The sequence below is a fragment of the Monomorium pharaonis genome, chromosome 3 (genome assembly GCF_013373865.1).
Source record: "Monomorium pharaonis isolate MP-MQ-018 chromosome 3, ASM1337386v2, whole genome shotgun sequence".
Classification (NCBI taxonomy): domain Eukaryota; kingdom Metazoa; phylum Arthropoda; class Insecta; order Hymenoptera; family Formicidae; genus Monomorium; species Monomorium pharaonis.
Window position 1 is genome coordinate 21,735,046 of NC_050469.1, and position 14,165 is coordinate 21,749,210.

Sequence of the window (14,165 nt, forward strand, 5' to 3'; positions counted from 1 at the left end):
CTCGTAACGATTTCCGGCGAGCAGACACGCGGAATAATCATGATTCAACATTCCTAAATTGGATATGGGCTCGGGAGTAATAAAACTCACGGAGAAGACTCGGAAAAATATGGAAGACGTCGAGTGAACTTAAATGAAAATGGCGCAACGACCTTCTATTTTATAGCCGCTCGTCAAAACAAGAGCTATGTTACTTTATAGCCGACGGTAAGAATCGAAAAGATCGTAAAACACTGTCGGTTCATTCACTGTTAAAATGATTATTTTTGTTTCAACAGTGACTCATCGCCAGATTCATCTTTGTCTGTTTGCATTCTTTACGAATATTTTCTTAGTATAGGTGTAATTGCAAAATTAATTAAATAATTTTTATTAAATGACTATTATTAAATAGTCCAATTTGTCTAGACTAGATGAAGTGGTCATAAGAAAGGAGCGTTAAAAATGTATTATCGTTTTAATTTAATCTTCTGCCATATGCATCGGCGCTTTACGCAATTCGATATGTTACTCATTACATTATAATGACGCTAAATTGGAATCGCATTATATCATATGCGAGAGGGTGATCGATTCTATTATATATATAGTTAACTCCACTTCTCTATGTGCGAAAGATTCTCAATATTGCATAAGATAGAAGGCCACGTTCGCGATCCGACAATTCCATTATTTCTTTCTACACCTTCTTTACACGTTGTTATACAGATGGATATCTGCCGTTTGCGGTTATCATCGAGTGTAAATTATTCCTCTACATGGATTAATTATGTTATGCCTTGTGTAAAATTTAGTACTTCTTATCGATCGCGCGCACATTCAATTTATTTAATTGAAATGTAAGCTTGTGGTAACATTCGTGGTAATTTTATCTCTAATTAAATTTTATAACTAAATATAATACACTTTTATCTAGTAAAGAGATAAAAATTTTTAACAAAAATACGATGCACGTTTAATAGGCTGCGAAAATATTACGCGAGTACAAAAATAGTTATAAAATAATATAAGTTAATTATTATATTTAATAATGTGTAATTTTACCATGTTATTTTAGTTTATATTTTATTGCAGGTGTTTCGTAATTTTTCTCTTTCATCTTTTTCTTTTCAACACGTATAAGGAGGGTCTTTTAATTTTATTTTTAGAAACATCACCATTGCTTACACATTCTTGATCTTTACAAGAGAAATTTTTTTAATTTATCAAAAGTGCACCAGTACTCCCGATCAAAGCTCTTCAACGTGGTAACGTTCGCCTAAAGCAACGTTTGCACTACTCGATCACTTAATTCCTCTGTAGATTCCTCGTAAATTCTGAAGATTGACGGTAGGTTGGCACGTTAAATCCGATCCAATTCACGTCAAATCCAGAGAAAGAATAAGATCAACAGGTGACGAATCCGATGTGACATAGAGCACGGTAAATTAGCGGACTTGAGAAATTTCACATCAGCTGCGCTGTCGCGTGGCTTTCCAGCGATTCAGAAATAAATTGTCGCGTGAGCACAATTCGTTTACGTTGATGCGAATTTTTAGTTTCTACAAATAAAATTTTCCAGGAATTTTTTCAAAGAAACATTTCTATGAAAATGCCAGAGAAGTTTTAATGCATTTAAAAATATTAATTATAATTAATAATATTTAACCTGTCGATTTTTTTTTAATAATTCACGTGATATTCTTCATCAGCTGCGATTTAACTTTATCAGTATTACGTTTCCCCTTACATTTAACTCCTTATATCCTTAAGATATTGATAAATCCTAAATCCGTTTTTCTTTTTTATATACAGTAGTCTTTTCGAGAAGAATCTCCTCTAATCCAATGGAATATTAGTCCTGAATGTTGTCAAAGAGACAAGAATAAACAAATGTTCACAAGATCCCAATCAACATGGTGGCGTTGCACAGTGTAAGTTAGAAAATCGGGTCAAGTGTTATACAGTTCTATGTAACTTTGGACTTAGTATTGATATATCACTGAAACAACAATAGGCACATAACAGTGTTAGTATTATATGTGGTCAGTGTTATATATTGCATTCTTGCTTTAATAGTGATACAACTAAAAAAAAAGTGACGTTCGAGTTATTGTCATTAATAAGTTAAGCCTGTCAATCGTCGAAAGTAAATTGACTTAAAAAGACAAATATGTTATTTGATCATGTTTCTAAGAGCATATTTTTTTGTTAATATTATTTGATTAATAATTTAATAAAATTATTTGATAGAAATAATTTGACCAAAGCAATTTAATTATATTATTTAATTGAATGGTTTGATTACAACAATTTAATTACAGATTATTTGATTAATATAATTTAATCAAAGTATTTGATTAATAATTTAAGTAAATAATTTTTTATCACGTGTCATTTTTTTGCAAAAGTTAATTTGCTTTTTGGGAAGCTTAATTTTTTAAGTTATATCACCTTTGAGGCAAAAAAATATGATTCAGGAACAATTAACGGTTAAATATAATTTTTAATAGGCAGAAGTTTATAATTAAAAGCCTTTAAAAATTACAAGGCTTTAAAAATACTTGATATAACGTAATTATTGAAGAATTAAGATTATTATTAAAGCTTGGCGCTAGTGTACACAAAAAAACTATTTTGCTAAAGTATCTAAAAACGTAGCTGGATGCAGATCCAAAAATAATTTTGTTAAACCATCAAAGTAATTATGCAGGACGGTCAAACTGGTTGCTAGGATGTCAAAACTTTTTCTAGCGTTGCTCATTATGCTACTGAACATCCTTCATAATTATTTTAGTGGTCTAATAAAATTATTTTCACAGATCTGTGTATCCAACTAAATTTTTAGATATCTTTAGATTTCCAAACCGTTCTTTTCGTGTACGTTTCGCTATGTTACAAGTTTCTTGCAACTTCTCGGAAAAGACTCAGCTATGTAAGGTGTCTTATGTTCTCTCGAAAAATTTGTTTTGGATCAGCGGCGATGAATTTTATCTCGAAACAAAAAAGCGCAAGCCCACGTACCTGTAAAGCGCTACACGCGGCGGAATTGTCGATTCTTCTTCGAGTTGGCATCCCGCGAGTCTCCGTTTTTATGTGACGTCGGCGTTCGCATGTCATCCCTCGTACTTAGCAAAATGGTCCTCCGCGCGAAGTGGTTAAAGCGGCTCCTCTCAAAATGAATATCGCGCGGACCACTTTCGCGCTCGCATATTTTGTCGCACCGTCGCCACGGGGTAAAACATCGCGTGTCACATCAGTTTTTTAGCCCCCGTCGAGTTTAAAGTCGCGTTAACGCGCTCACCGCGCCGAGATTGAACGCGAGATTCTGAAACATTGACCTAATTTATGGCAGCAACAGCCGCACACCGTTATTTCCATCCGTGATTTTTGCTCCGAGATTTCGCTATGAGATTCAATATTGTCAATTTAGTACTAAATATTTTCACATCATTTCCCCATCGTATATATAATTTTACGTCGTTGCCCGGGCAATCCGCGCGTATCAATTTTCCACCTTTATAGAGATAATCACAGACAATTATGAAACATTACATTGGCCGAGAGCGGTGAATGATCCAAAGTTCCAAACGAATTACATTCCGGCATTTTAGAGTTCGGTGAATAGAAATATTTTCGCGGTCGCACACGGCGGTCTTTCGAGCTCGTTTGATAAATTTTATATTACTCGTTTACTTTACTCGTTTACTGTAGCGTTTTCATTCATAAATTCGATTCTACCGTCCGATACCTCGGTCATTAGAGACGCTCACGCGGAACATTCGAACGCCCGTGTGCCGGGTGGTCGACCATTAAACTTTATATCTCACGATTTGCAACCCACTTATACACACTCGTAAACCAAACCCCACGCCGGATATCTCCATTTCCCCGCGGAGGGGGGATCGCTGTCTACGCGACGTTCGCATTATATCGTCGCGGTATATCCGCTTCAAGTTTCAAACAACGGGGAGATAGAGCGAGACCGAGAGAGGCTCGATCTTAGCTCTCGGCTACCGGCCAATCAGAGACAATGGCACACGCTCGTTTTAGCCCGTGGGCAGCAGCGGCGTGTAGCAACACGGGAGAGACGATATCGAGCGCGCGCTATTTCCGACTACGGCATCTGTCCGTGATTCAGATATCAGGGTTCCGACGAAGGGCGAGACGGCCGTCGATTCGACCTTGACTCCGTTGATTCGCGCGCTTCAACGCCGCTGTATGCATATGCATGGGAGCCGTCGTCGTCCCGGAAGCGCCGTCTGCCCGCGGAATATAGACATCGATCGCGCGCCCGGAGGGACGGCGACGAGGGCGCGGGAGATGATCGGGGTCGTTGTTTTTTGGCCTTCCGCCTCCGGGCGAGGGTGAGAGAGCGCCCGGCTCTATATTCGCCGCTACGTACGTGCAGGGGCGAGTGGCCCCGCGTTCGATCGCCGGCGCAGCTTATTCGTCCCAATTTGGAAGTCCGTCCGGTGCCGGCCGTCCGGCCGCCACCTCATCCCGGCGACGACGCGCTCGCCGGATCCTCGCCGCTGTGATCGCGCGCCGCAGCATCCGGTATAACTCGAAGTAACGCGCGCGGGCTTTCGGGTCTCTCCGGATTGACGACGTCAAATTGAGCGAATTAGGGTGATTCGCCCGCGCACACACACGCACACACACACACACATGCACACACACGCACACGAATGCACACCCGGTGGCGCGAGATCACTGACGACGTGGCGATATTGCACCTGAATTTGATTATGACGTGCGATGACTGGCAGGCGAAAGGGTTGCGCGTGTTCGCAGCCTCACATGATCTGTAACAGGTAATAAAAGCGAGCAATTATGGACTGCCAATAATTTCGGGTTAATCCTGTCGTTGCCCCCTCCCCTCCCCTTCGAGATGTTGCGCGACGGAGAACAATGGAATCCCTCCGAACATTGTCCGGATATTAGGGGCGGGCGTTTATCGGGGCTATTACCGCGCGAATTTGCGGAATTGTTAAGAATTTATATCGAGAGCACATTCGCGATAAGTCGCGCGATCTGCGCGCGGTAGCCGATGGAAACCAATAATTATGTATATGCCGTTTGTGTTAATAATTTTGCGTATTAATTCTCTGTTGGGCCGACGTTACACGGTGAATAATAATTACTCATTTATCGAAAACAAATATTTTCTGGGTATTAAAGATATATGTATGTATGTTAAATCTTCCGTAAATGAATTTGTCGAAGCTGCAAGCGGGAATCGATGCCGCGCGCTCTGTTTTTCGAGTACCGCGAGTACCCGCAACGGCCGACGTAAGCCGGTACTCAATATAAGTTGCGAACAATATTCGGATTAATATCTGTGGTATCGCGCCCCGTCGGGCAGACGTCGCGTGACGGATGATACTAAAATTCACTCGTCGGGAATAAAAGAACTTCGGGCTTAATGCCGATTTCGATCATTATCCGGCTGCCGGAAGCTGCGTTTATTGAATTTAGGTGAATTGGAAATGCGTATTTGTAGATGCTAAAGGCTAAAGATTGATGCGCGCGCTTACAAATGCACATCTTGCACCTGGCAGCGGCAGCTAATGGAAGCCACCGTTTACGAGGCCGCTATTACTCCCGGCTTAATCCCATCGAGGCTGTGCGCCTGTGGTGGTTAAGAATGGGTTAATTATCTCGATCGATCCTCGCTCGATTCCAAAGACATTTCGTTAAATACCGAGGGCGGATCAAATACCGGTTGCGCATCATCCGAATGCAGACGTTGCGACATTTGTGGTAATTACAAGAATCGATTTGCGCCCTCATCCCCCGGATCTGCAATAGAATTAATAACGCACGATTAAAATCGCTCGAGGGCCAATTTATTTCAATGTGACGATTACAATCCCGCGCTGCGGGAAGACGCGCGCCGATTATCAGCCATGTAAATGTTATTAAGAGATATTTTGTAATTCAGAAACGCGTGGATTTTCGATCATGGCGGATTGTAAATTACGTTGTTAACGTGACAAAACAATGTCTATTAATATGATAAAACAATATCGTGCGCACGCATTTTTTTGCGTTAATTTATTTTAATGCTATATTTACATTTAAAAATTGAAAGAAGAATTATTAAAAGGGAACATTTTTTTTAGTAATTACAACATCGTGTATATAAGCCATCCATTAAGGACATCGGAATAAGCGCTCAATGAATTCGCTTTTATCCTACGGACTCATATGCATAAGTTATTCATATTTAATGAGAGCGAAGAGAGGTATCCCGGGTGCGGTTAGAGTTGTGGGGGGGAAAAATAAAAGATCAAAAATTTGCAAATAAAAACGATTATGGGAATCGTGGTTCGCGATAACGAGCAAAGTTTTTCGATTACAGCTGAACGGTGCACCCCGTCAGAATCGTGCAATAATATCCAACTCTTTTTTTTGTCCCTTTCATCATGAAATATGCATATATATCGCAAATGGATTGCGTCGTATCGCAGCTGCCGTATTGCGAATAAAACGTGTGTAATACGTTTCCTTTCTTCTCGTCGCACTGTCCACCGTAACCGCAGAATCAAATCGATCCCCCGAAAGCTCTCGGATGTCTCGCGACGGTCTCATCTTCCATTCGTATAAATTCGCCCTCCCGATCCGAATGATGACTCTACCGTTATTAAACTTGAGAAATAGATGCAAGGCACGCAAAATGGCGGCGGTGTTGCGGAAAACCGCGAGAGGATGACGATGCATGCATTTGACAATTTATATTCCACGGAGAAAGTTGTTAGAAAAAAGAGAGAGAGAGAGAGAGAGAGAGAGAGAGAGAGAGGCACCATCTCTTCACTGAAATCGCGTCTTAATTAATTCAGCGTGGAATATAAATTACGCGAAAGAGGGGCTATACGCGTAGATAATCCGTCTCTTAACATAAATTATACTAAAATGGCGCTGTGGCATTGTCCACTTGATCCACCTCTTCATCCCATAGTCAATTAACTTTCCAGAGGATTAGGCGATGAATTTAATCTTCTCGTCCGATTTTATAAGAAGTCAATTATGTATAAAGTTATTTTCTCTTTAATCTAAAAGCCGCGCGCAGTAGAAACATTATTTTCTCTACACCTCACGTACATATACATCTCTCCCCTTAATAATCCCCTAAAATAATGCACTTCTCATCAAAATTAAAAGATCATTTTGAATCACAAAAATGGGGTCGCTCGAAGTAAAAGCGTCGCCGAGGAAAAAACTTGGCGGAATTTAAAAGCCGAGGCTCCAGGCTTTAAAACGCTTCTCTGACGCTTCGCTGTACGACCGCTTTTTTTTTCGCAAAGTTACGTAAATTTGCGCTTTATTATTTTTTCCCACCACGACTAAAAGCGATCCTTTAGTTTTATTGGAGAATGTATTGCATACATTTCCTGCCGCAGATTTAAATCGCGCTGTTCCATTTAAAGTTTGACAGTAACGTTAATTTATTAGAGGCCAGGTATATCTTTTATCTGAGAAATTTTTTTGCAGCGTCATACGTATATTATTTCATAGATGAGAAACATTAAATCGAGAATCACTTGATGCTCGCTGTATTCGGTCGGTCGCCGTTCCATCGCATAAATTGAATTGAAGCGGCGAGCAAAGTAAACAGTAACAAAATCGAATTTGTAAGTATAATGTTTACATGAAAAATAAACAAGAGGCACCGTTTTCCCTTTTATGCGCGGGATAAATCCCGATAATCACCAAAATTATAGTGGCGCTCGTGTACACGTGCGTATATCGATCGGGATAATGAAAATTAGTCAATCACGTGTGTTTGCGGGGGATAATCCCTTCAATTACGCGATACACAAGACGATGCGCAAATTTATCCGAGACTCCCTACCCAATTTCCGTTGCCGTGCTCTCTCGTCCGCCACCGGCCGCCGGGATGGTCGTAACTTGTTAGTAGCCCGACTAAATGTGCGAAAAGATTGCGGCGGCCGGCATAAAACCAGCCGGCGCAAATAAAAGGAGCCTGTTTATCTCGCGCGACGTCTCCTGCGTCGCGCAACGCTGTCGTTTGTATCCGTCTGCGTCGACATGAAAATATCGTCTATTACTTGCGAGACTCCCCGCCATATTCTATATGCGTCGCGACGGCGTAATCGTTTAACGAACGCGTTCAAGAAAGTTACATTAACGGCGACGTGCACACAGTAAACCGGCGCAGTTTGCAGATTACGTTCGCGAGGAATGTCATACAAGTCGAAGATGATAACCCTTGTTCGGAGAAAAGGAAAAAAATCATGTATTTTAGAAATAATTATTTACGACAATATTAAACATAAAGTAACTAATTACGAACTGCTTGTTTCAAGTTTTTCATAGAAGAGTAATGCAGATATTAATTTTACGATAGCATTATGTTAGATATTCAAAAACTACTCCTTTTGATTAATCACTTTTATGCTTTTCACGTTTCTGTTTTTTTTTTGTTAATTTAACTTGTAGGATTATGAGTCTCAATGAATAAATGAAAAATGATATATATTATAAACCATAGAGAAAAGTTGTCAATGCTGGTATAAGCTTCTTAAAATGGCATTATTTCTCAGAAACTGAACATTGCACTGAGTTAATATTCTGATAGAAACATGATCTGCTTAGGTAATTTACAAAATTGAACCTAGTTTATCTGTTTGTACATGTTTATAGTTTTTTTCCTAATTAATTCTTTAAAACTAAAAATGAAATTTACATAATTTTCTTTTGTGAATTGCAGAATTTAAACAAACATTAATACATTATTGTTTGTTTAAATTATCATTCTCAATAACATGAAATGTACTGGTTTATGCTTCACGATTTTATGTTTCATTATAAGAAAAATGCGAAGAGAAAAATATTAACAAAACAATTTTAGAAAAAGCAAACGTTATAATAGCAAACGTATAAATAACCTAATATTATTATTAGGTTGTTTTATTTATATTTTTTTCTTTGTATTTTTCTCATAATAAAATATAAAACATAAAACCGTAAAAAATAAACCAGTTCATTTCTCTGTTATTGAGAATAATAATTTATTGGCAACTGTTCAACGACTAATACATCAGTGACTCTATTATTTTTTTAATTGAAAACTGATATATATATATATATATATATATCAGTTTTTCAATTAAAAAAATTTATTATTTATATAAATTATTTTTTAATTGAAAAACTGATATATATATCACTTTTTCAATTAAAAAAATAATATATATATATACTGTATATATATATATATTTAGAATAAAATCTGCACATAATATGAAAATCAAAAAGACTCGACTCGCGTCGTCACTTTTCTTACGATATACAAAATAACTTTAAACTGCATTTGCCCATTCTCTTATAGTTAGAAAATTAAATTATAATAATACATTGTTACATTACCGAGATAATTATAGCGGTCATATTTTTCTTTAACCTTTGTGGCCCTTCATCTGTATAATCAATTTCCCATAAATGTATTTTCACCACTGTATTCAATTATCTTATAACCAATTTCATTTCATCAACGAGACATCAGAGGGCAATGTTACGTTTACATGTTGTAAAAATGTAAAGCGCAATTGTTTACAGTAAGAAGGAGTCTCTTTACGTACATGCGAGTTAAAACAGAAATCAATATGTAGCCCCAGGCACGTTACATATAATGTTGCAAATCTCGGGTAGTAATTCCGTCCTCTCGTACCTCTTCCTTCTCCCTCGTGTCCGGACAACGTCGTCCGTTTTTCCTTAATGTTTCCCGCTCCACGTCGGGAAACTTTGTGCATCGCTAAGAAAAGAATATCGATCCCTCGATGCCGAAACGGCGAATTTAGCGGGACTTTGTTAAGAAGGCGGGAACCAATGTGCTGGAAGAAGATCTCGCAAAGGCCGCAAAATCTCTACCCCTCTGCAACGTAATCCTCTCCTAATTGCCGTTCGCGTCGACGTTTTGGGTCGCCCGACTGTAATACAGATATCATCGATGGCCTGTGACTCGGAGATCAACAGCGACTTACGCGCCAGACAATCGTGCAAGTTACAAAGAGCGCTTCTTATGAGATCCGTCGTGTAACAATGTACGTGGAAATGTCAAATGGCGCAGGTGGGCTCCGCGTGGGTTGATAGCGCGTGAGTTTGCGAAACGTTGTTAGGAAAGTCGGTAACATCTTAGTACGTTCATTGGCGTTCGATACCGTAAGGCGCTTTTACCTTTCGGCGAGGCAGCTTTGCTCCGGCAAGAAGTAATTAAATACCCGATGTAAAGTTGCGTGCAAATAAAAACAGCTCGGCAGAAAACCGTCTCTCTAAATTACATCTTATCTGTTACGGGGAAGAAAAAGTCGTTCCTTAAATTACCCGTTCCTTAAATTCATACTTCATAAATATTCCCGCGAGAGAGACGATTTCATATTTTCGCGCGATCCTCTTTCCAGGGCGGAGGAATAATGTATTCAATGAGCGGTGAATAATAATTGTCAGATGTGCCCCTAGCGGCATATGCACACGGAATTTCGTTAAAAGCGCGAACAAAGATCTCTGAATGGCGAGCCGTTAAGGTCGTTGTTTCCGAGATATTAAATTTCCAAAATGTAACGTGCGGAACAGGTGGCACAATTGGGGGAATAACGCTCTAAAATTACCGGCAGCGCGGAGTGCGGTGTCTGGATGATTATTGATTTCGCATTGCGTTATTGTGACCAGTTATTCAACCAGTAGCAAGTCAATCATTTTGTATAACGTAACTGGCTGCTGCCGAGCGTGCGTTCCTGGCGGCCACAAAAGCAGCCATACAAATGAATAAGTTCTGCGAAATCGAAATACGGGGGAAACGGCGGCTGAATAAAAAAAAAAAAAAAAAGCCCATTGTGTCCCGCGAGGTGATTGAAACTTGTTGTCGTGCGCGGCAACAAATCGAGATGTCACACGAAGCAATATACTTTTACGCCTCGCAATGAATTTTACATTTGCTTACCTCTTGTCAATTGCAGAATATAGAATTAGTTACCTATTGAATATTAATTAACTCAGTCCCCGCAAATTTGCAATATTCACATATTATCATATTGTAATGTAATGCAATTAGAATTTGCACATTTACCCATTTACCAGCTCAAATATATAAATTAAAATCAATTTTTGGGAGTGTATTATATGAATGAATGATCATACCTTTTCAATGATATCCTAATTGGCAGCACTCGATATCTCGTGCAGCTGCTCGTCCATTAGGAAAATCTATTTAACATTAAACAAGGAGCTTTGCCATTTCTCAGCGATGCTCGATTTTCATTCGCCTAGTTTGCCAGATCGTCGCTAGCGTGCAATAATAATTTTGTTGTTCCAGAAGTGTACATGTACGTGTTTATTTAAATATACAAAATTCTCTCTTTCTCTCTGTCTCTTTCATTAAAATATTTTAATTTAATTACAAAGATTTAATTATAAAATTATTATATATATTTTAATTTAATATTAATAAATTTAATTATAAAATTATGGAATATTACAATACAACGACTGAAAGGTGCAATAAAATTTATCGTAATATTGAAATTTTGCTGCAATTTTCAATCAACGGTTATTGCTGCTGGAGTTTTACGAACGAATATCTAGGCGCACTAAAATCTATTCTTTTGGTTCAGAAACGATCATATTACAAGTGTAATAGAATCTAGAATATAGATAAAAGATTCGAACATACAATATGTTCGATATGTTTGAAGTAAGAACGATGAGTATTTAGTTCGAATATTTCAGACAATTCGGAGCAGTGATCGATCTAATGTCAATTATGTCTAAAGCTCGGATAATATAGTTTGGACAGTAAAGAAGATTGAAAGCGCAGAGTCTACATAAAACAGCAGTTAATAAAACTTTTCTTTTCCATGTTTATTTGTCAGTTACAAAAAATTTAGGTTTAAACCATCATAATTTCGGATCTAAAGTGAATTTAAATAGTTCATACATATCTTCAGTTCAAAGAGTTCGAATTGTCCGAAATAAGACTTTACAACTTAATTGTAATTATATAAACATAATAAACATAATAAAAATTAAATTGGTTTTAATTTCATTGCATTTGCAGTATGTTTAACTACAATTTAGTGAATCTCAGCTTTGCCTGAAGGAAACGTCTCAAGAATTGCTAGGGTATCGGCAAAAAGAAATACGTGCCATTCATTTCAATTTACAGAAAATGCATGACACGTAATAATCCGTTAGTAGCGTTGCTGTGTCACACGTGATCCCGAAAGACACGGGTTAAAACCACAGAGGAAATCCGTGCGTCTGTCGGTGCTCGCTCGGGAAAATACCAGGAGGGGGAATTCCCTGGGGAAGAGCTGCGACGATGCAACGAGAATGGATGGACGTTGTATCTCTTATTGAGCAACCACACGGTGCGCGCTCAAAGGTGGACAGGAGGGCAAACGGAAAAGAATGCACCGCAGAAAAACCGCCACTCCTACGAGCGTGTCCCCATAGTCTGGCTAATAAATCATTTATTTAAGCAAACCAACGAGCTCCCGCGTCCGTCATGCAACTTTGAAAAGATCGTTCGTTCGAGAGTTCGCGGAGGGGGCCGAGGGGACTTTTTTATCACTTTTTATTATTGTTTTCTTATGCATGGCGAAGTAACGGCGGGAGAGGCCTAGGATCGTAAAATCGAAAACGCTGAGATTGCGAGAAATCAAACGAGACCCGAAGATAACGAAGGCTTTTGGAACGCAAGGAGCGTCTTACGCTCCCTCCATCGTTACTCCGTACTCGTTGAATGTAACCGTTTACTACAAAGTGTTCCGGTGAGGATACAACGTTCTCGGATTACCGGCTTTACATCAGGTTTACATATTTTAAATTCGAAACTGAACGTACAGGAGCAAGACCTTTCCAGTTCTGTACGCCGGAGTGAATTTTTTATCAGTCCAGACGAGACCACTTTATGTTTCTCGCTTTGTAATTGCGCCCTAGAGGAAATCGTGAAAGTGCTTGGCATTTACTTTTAATTAAAAGCATTAAAAGCTTCGACTTCTAACGATCCGAGTATTTAGCGAGTATTCGTTAAGCAACTTCTTCCGGTATGTATGTGTCATTAGCCATGATTAAGTTATAAAATCCCTGTATTACAGTTAAATGTCCTTGACGATACCCTATGATGATAACAAGCGCCAGGTTTCTTTTTTAATTTTTAAAAACCAATGCCGACATTTGATTCAATTTAATTTAGACTTGCTGCAATTAACGTAAATTATAATTTTGATTTAATCATTGTACATAGTCGTTGCAATCAGGTATCGGTGATTCACTTTGTCAGTTTGCGTAAGAAATTATCCGAGAGTTGAAATCTGAATAAAATTGTGCGATCAAACATGAAATACAATTATTCCTGTGGAATTGATTCGCAGAACTTTTTTTAATTCGGCAACAGCAAATGGAGTAAATTTAAATTCAACTACTATCTAACAAGACTGCAATGAAAAACGATTACCAGAGCCGAAAAGTTGTAATTTGCAATAAACTTTGGCGATTCAACTCCGAAAGTTCTTCTCTGTTAAGTCAAATAGAATTAACTTGATAACGGGCTTTCATTTATTTACACTTTCGGCTGCTTAATCCGCCGAAATGCTCTAGTTTTCGTTACTAAATATTGAAACAAGTGCCGTTTCACTGCTCTTTGTTCTCCTCTCGACGGTCGAAAGGGTGACATTGCCAGAGCAGTTACACGCTCCGCGATAGACACGTAGAACCCACGTTCTCGGTGATGCGATAGTCTCGTCACCGTCGTGTCTCTCCTTGCTCACGAGATTGTTACGCGAGTGTGGAAATGACTTTCTTGCCAACTCTCCCAAATATTTGCCTGGCAAAACCGCTCAAGTTAAGACGGAACGTTACCGGGGAAAGCTCGGGAAGCGTTAACGGTTGCGACACCGGAGCTGCGCACAGCTTCGTGGATCCCGCATGACGGCGCGTGGCCCAGTTGAGGAAGTAAAAAGCGATAAAGCGAGCGGGAGACGGTGATGTCCATCGACGGCGCGGCCGGATTTTCCATTTTGGCCGATATTGTCTCTCCCGCTGCCGCGCATACAGGCAGCTATTTGTATTTACATGAAATCGACTTTGTGTGCCGACATATTCGCCGCGCAACGGCGAGATCGTTCGAGAGCGATTAATTTTCGATTGAGCGTTGCGCGCGT

General features: G+C 39.1%; 1 protein-coding gene across 13 annotated transcripts in view; it reads right to left on the reverse strand.

The window, feature by feature from the left end:
* Nucleotides 1–14,165, reverse strand: part of LOC105837175 (retinal guanylyl cyclase 2) — a 51,961-nt gene that overhangs the window by 30,502 nt on the left and 7,294 nt on the right. For 3 of the 13 annotated variants that reach the window (XM_036283967.1, XM_012681728.3, XM_012681727.3), the window contains exons 2-3: nt 4,719–4,787; nt 3,004–3,307 (exon numbers count right to left, since the gene is read on the reverse strand). The exons of 3 other annotated variants lie outside the window; for them this stretch is intronic. The gene's annotated coding sequence lies outside the window, so the exon portion shown is untranslated. Of the gene's footprint in view, nt 1–3,003; nt 4,788–14,165 lie in introns of all 13 variants that reach the window. 7 more of the 13 variants (XM_036283966.1, XM_036283965.1, XM_036283964.1 and 4 more) reach the window with 3 other exon arrangements.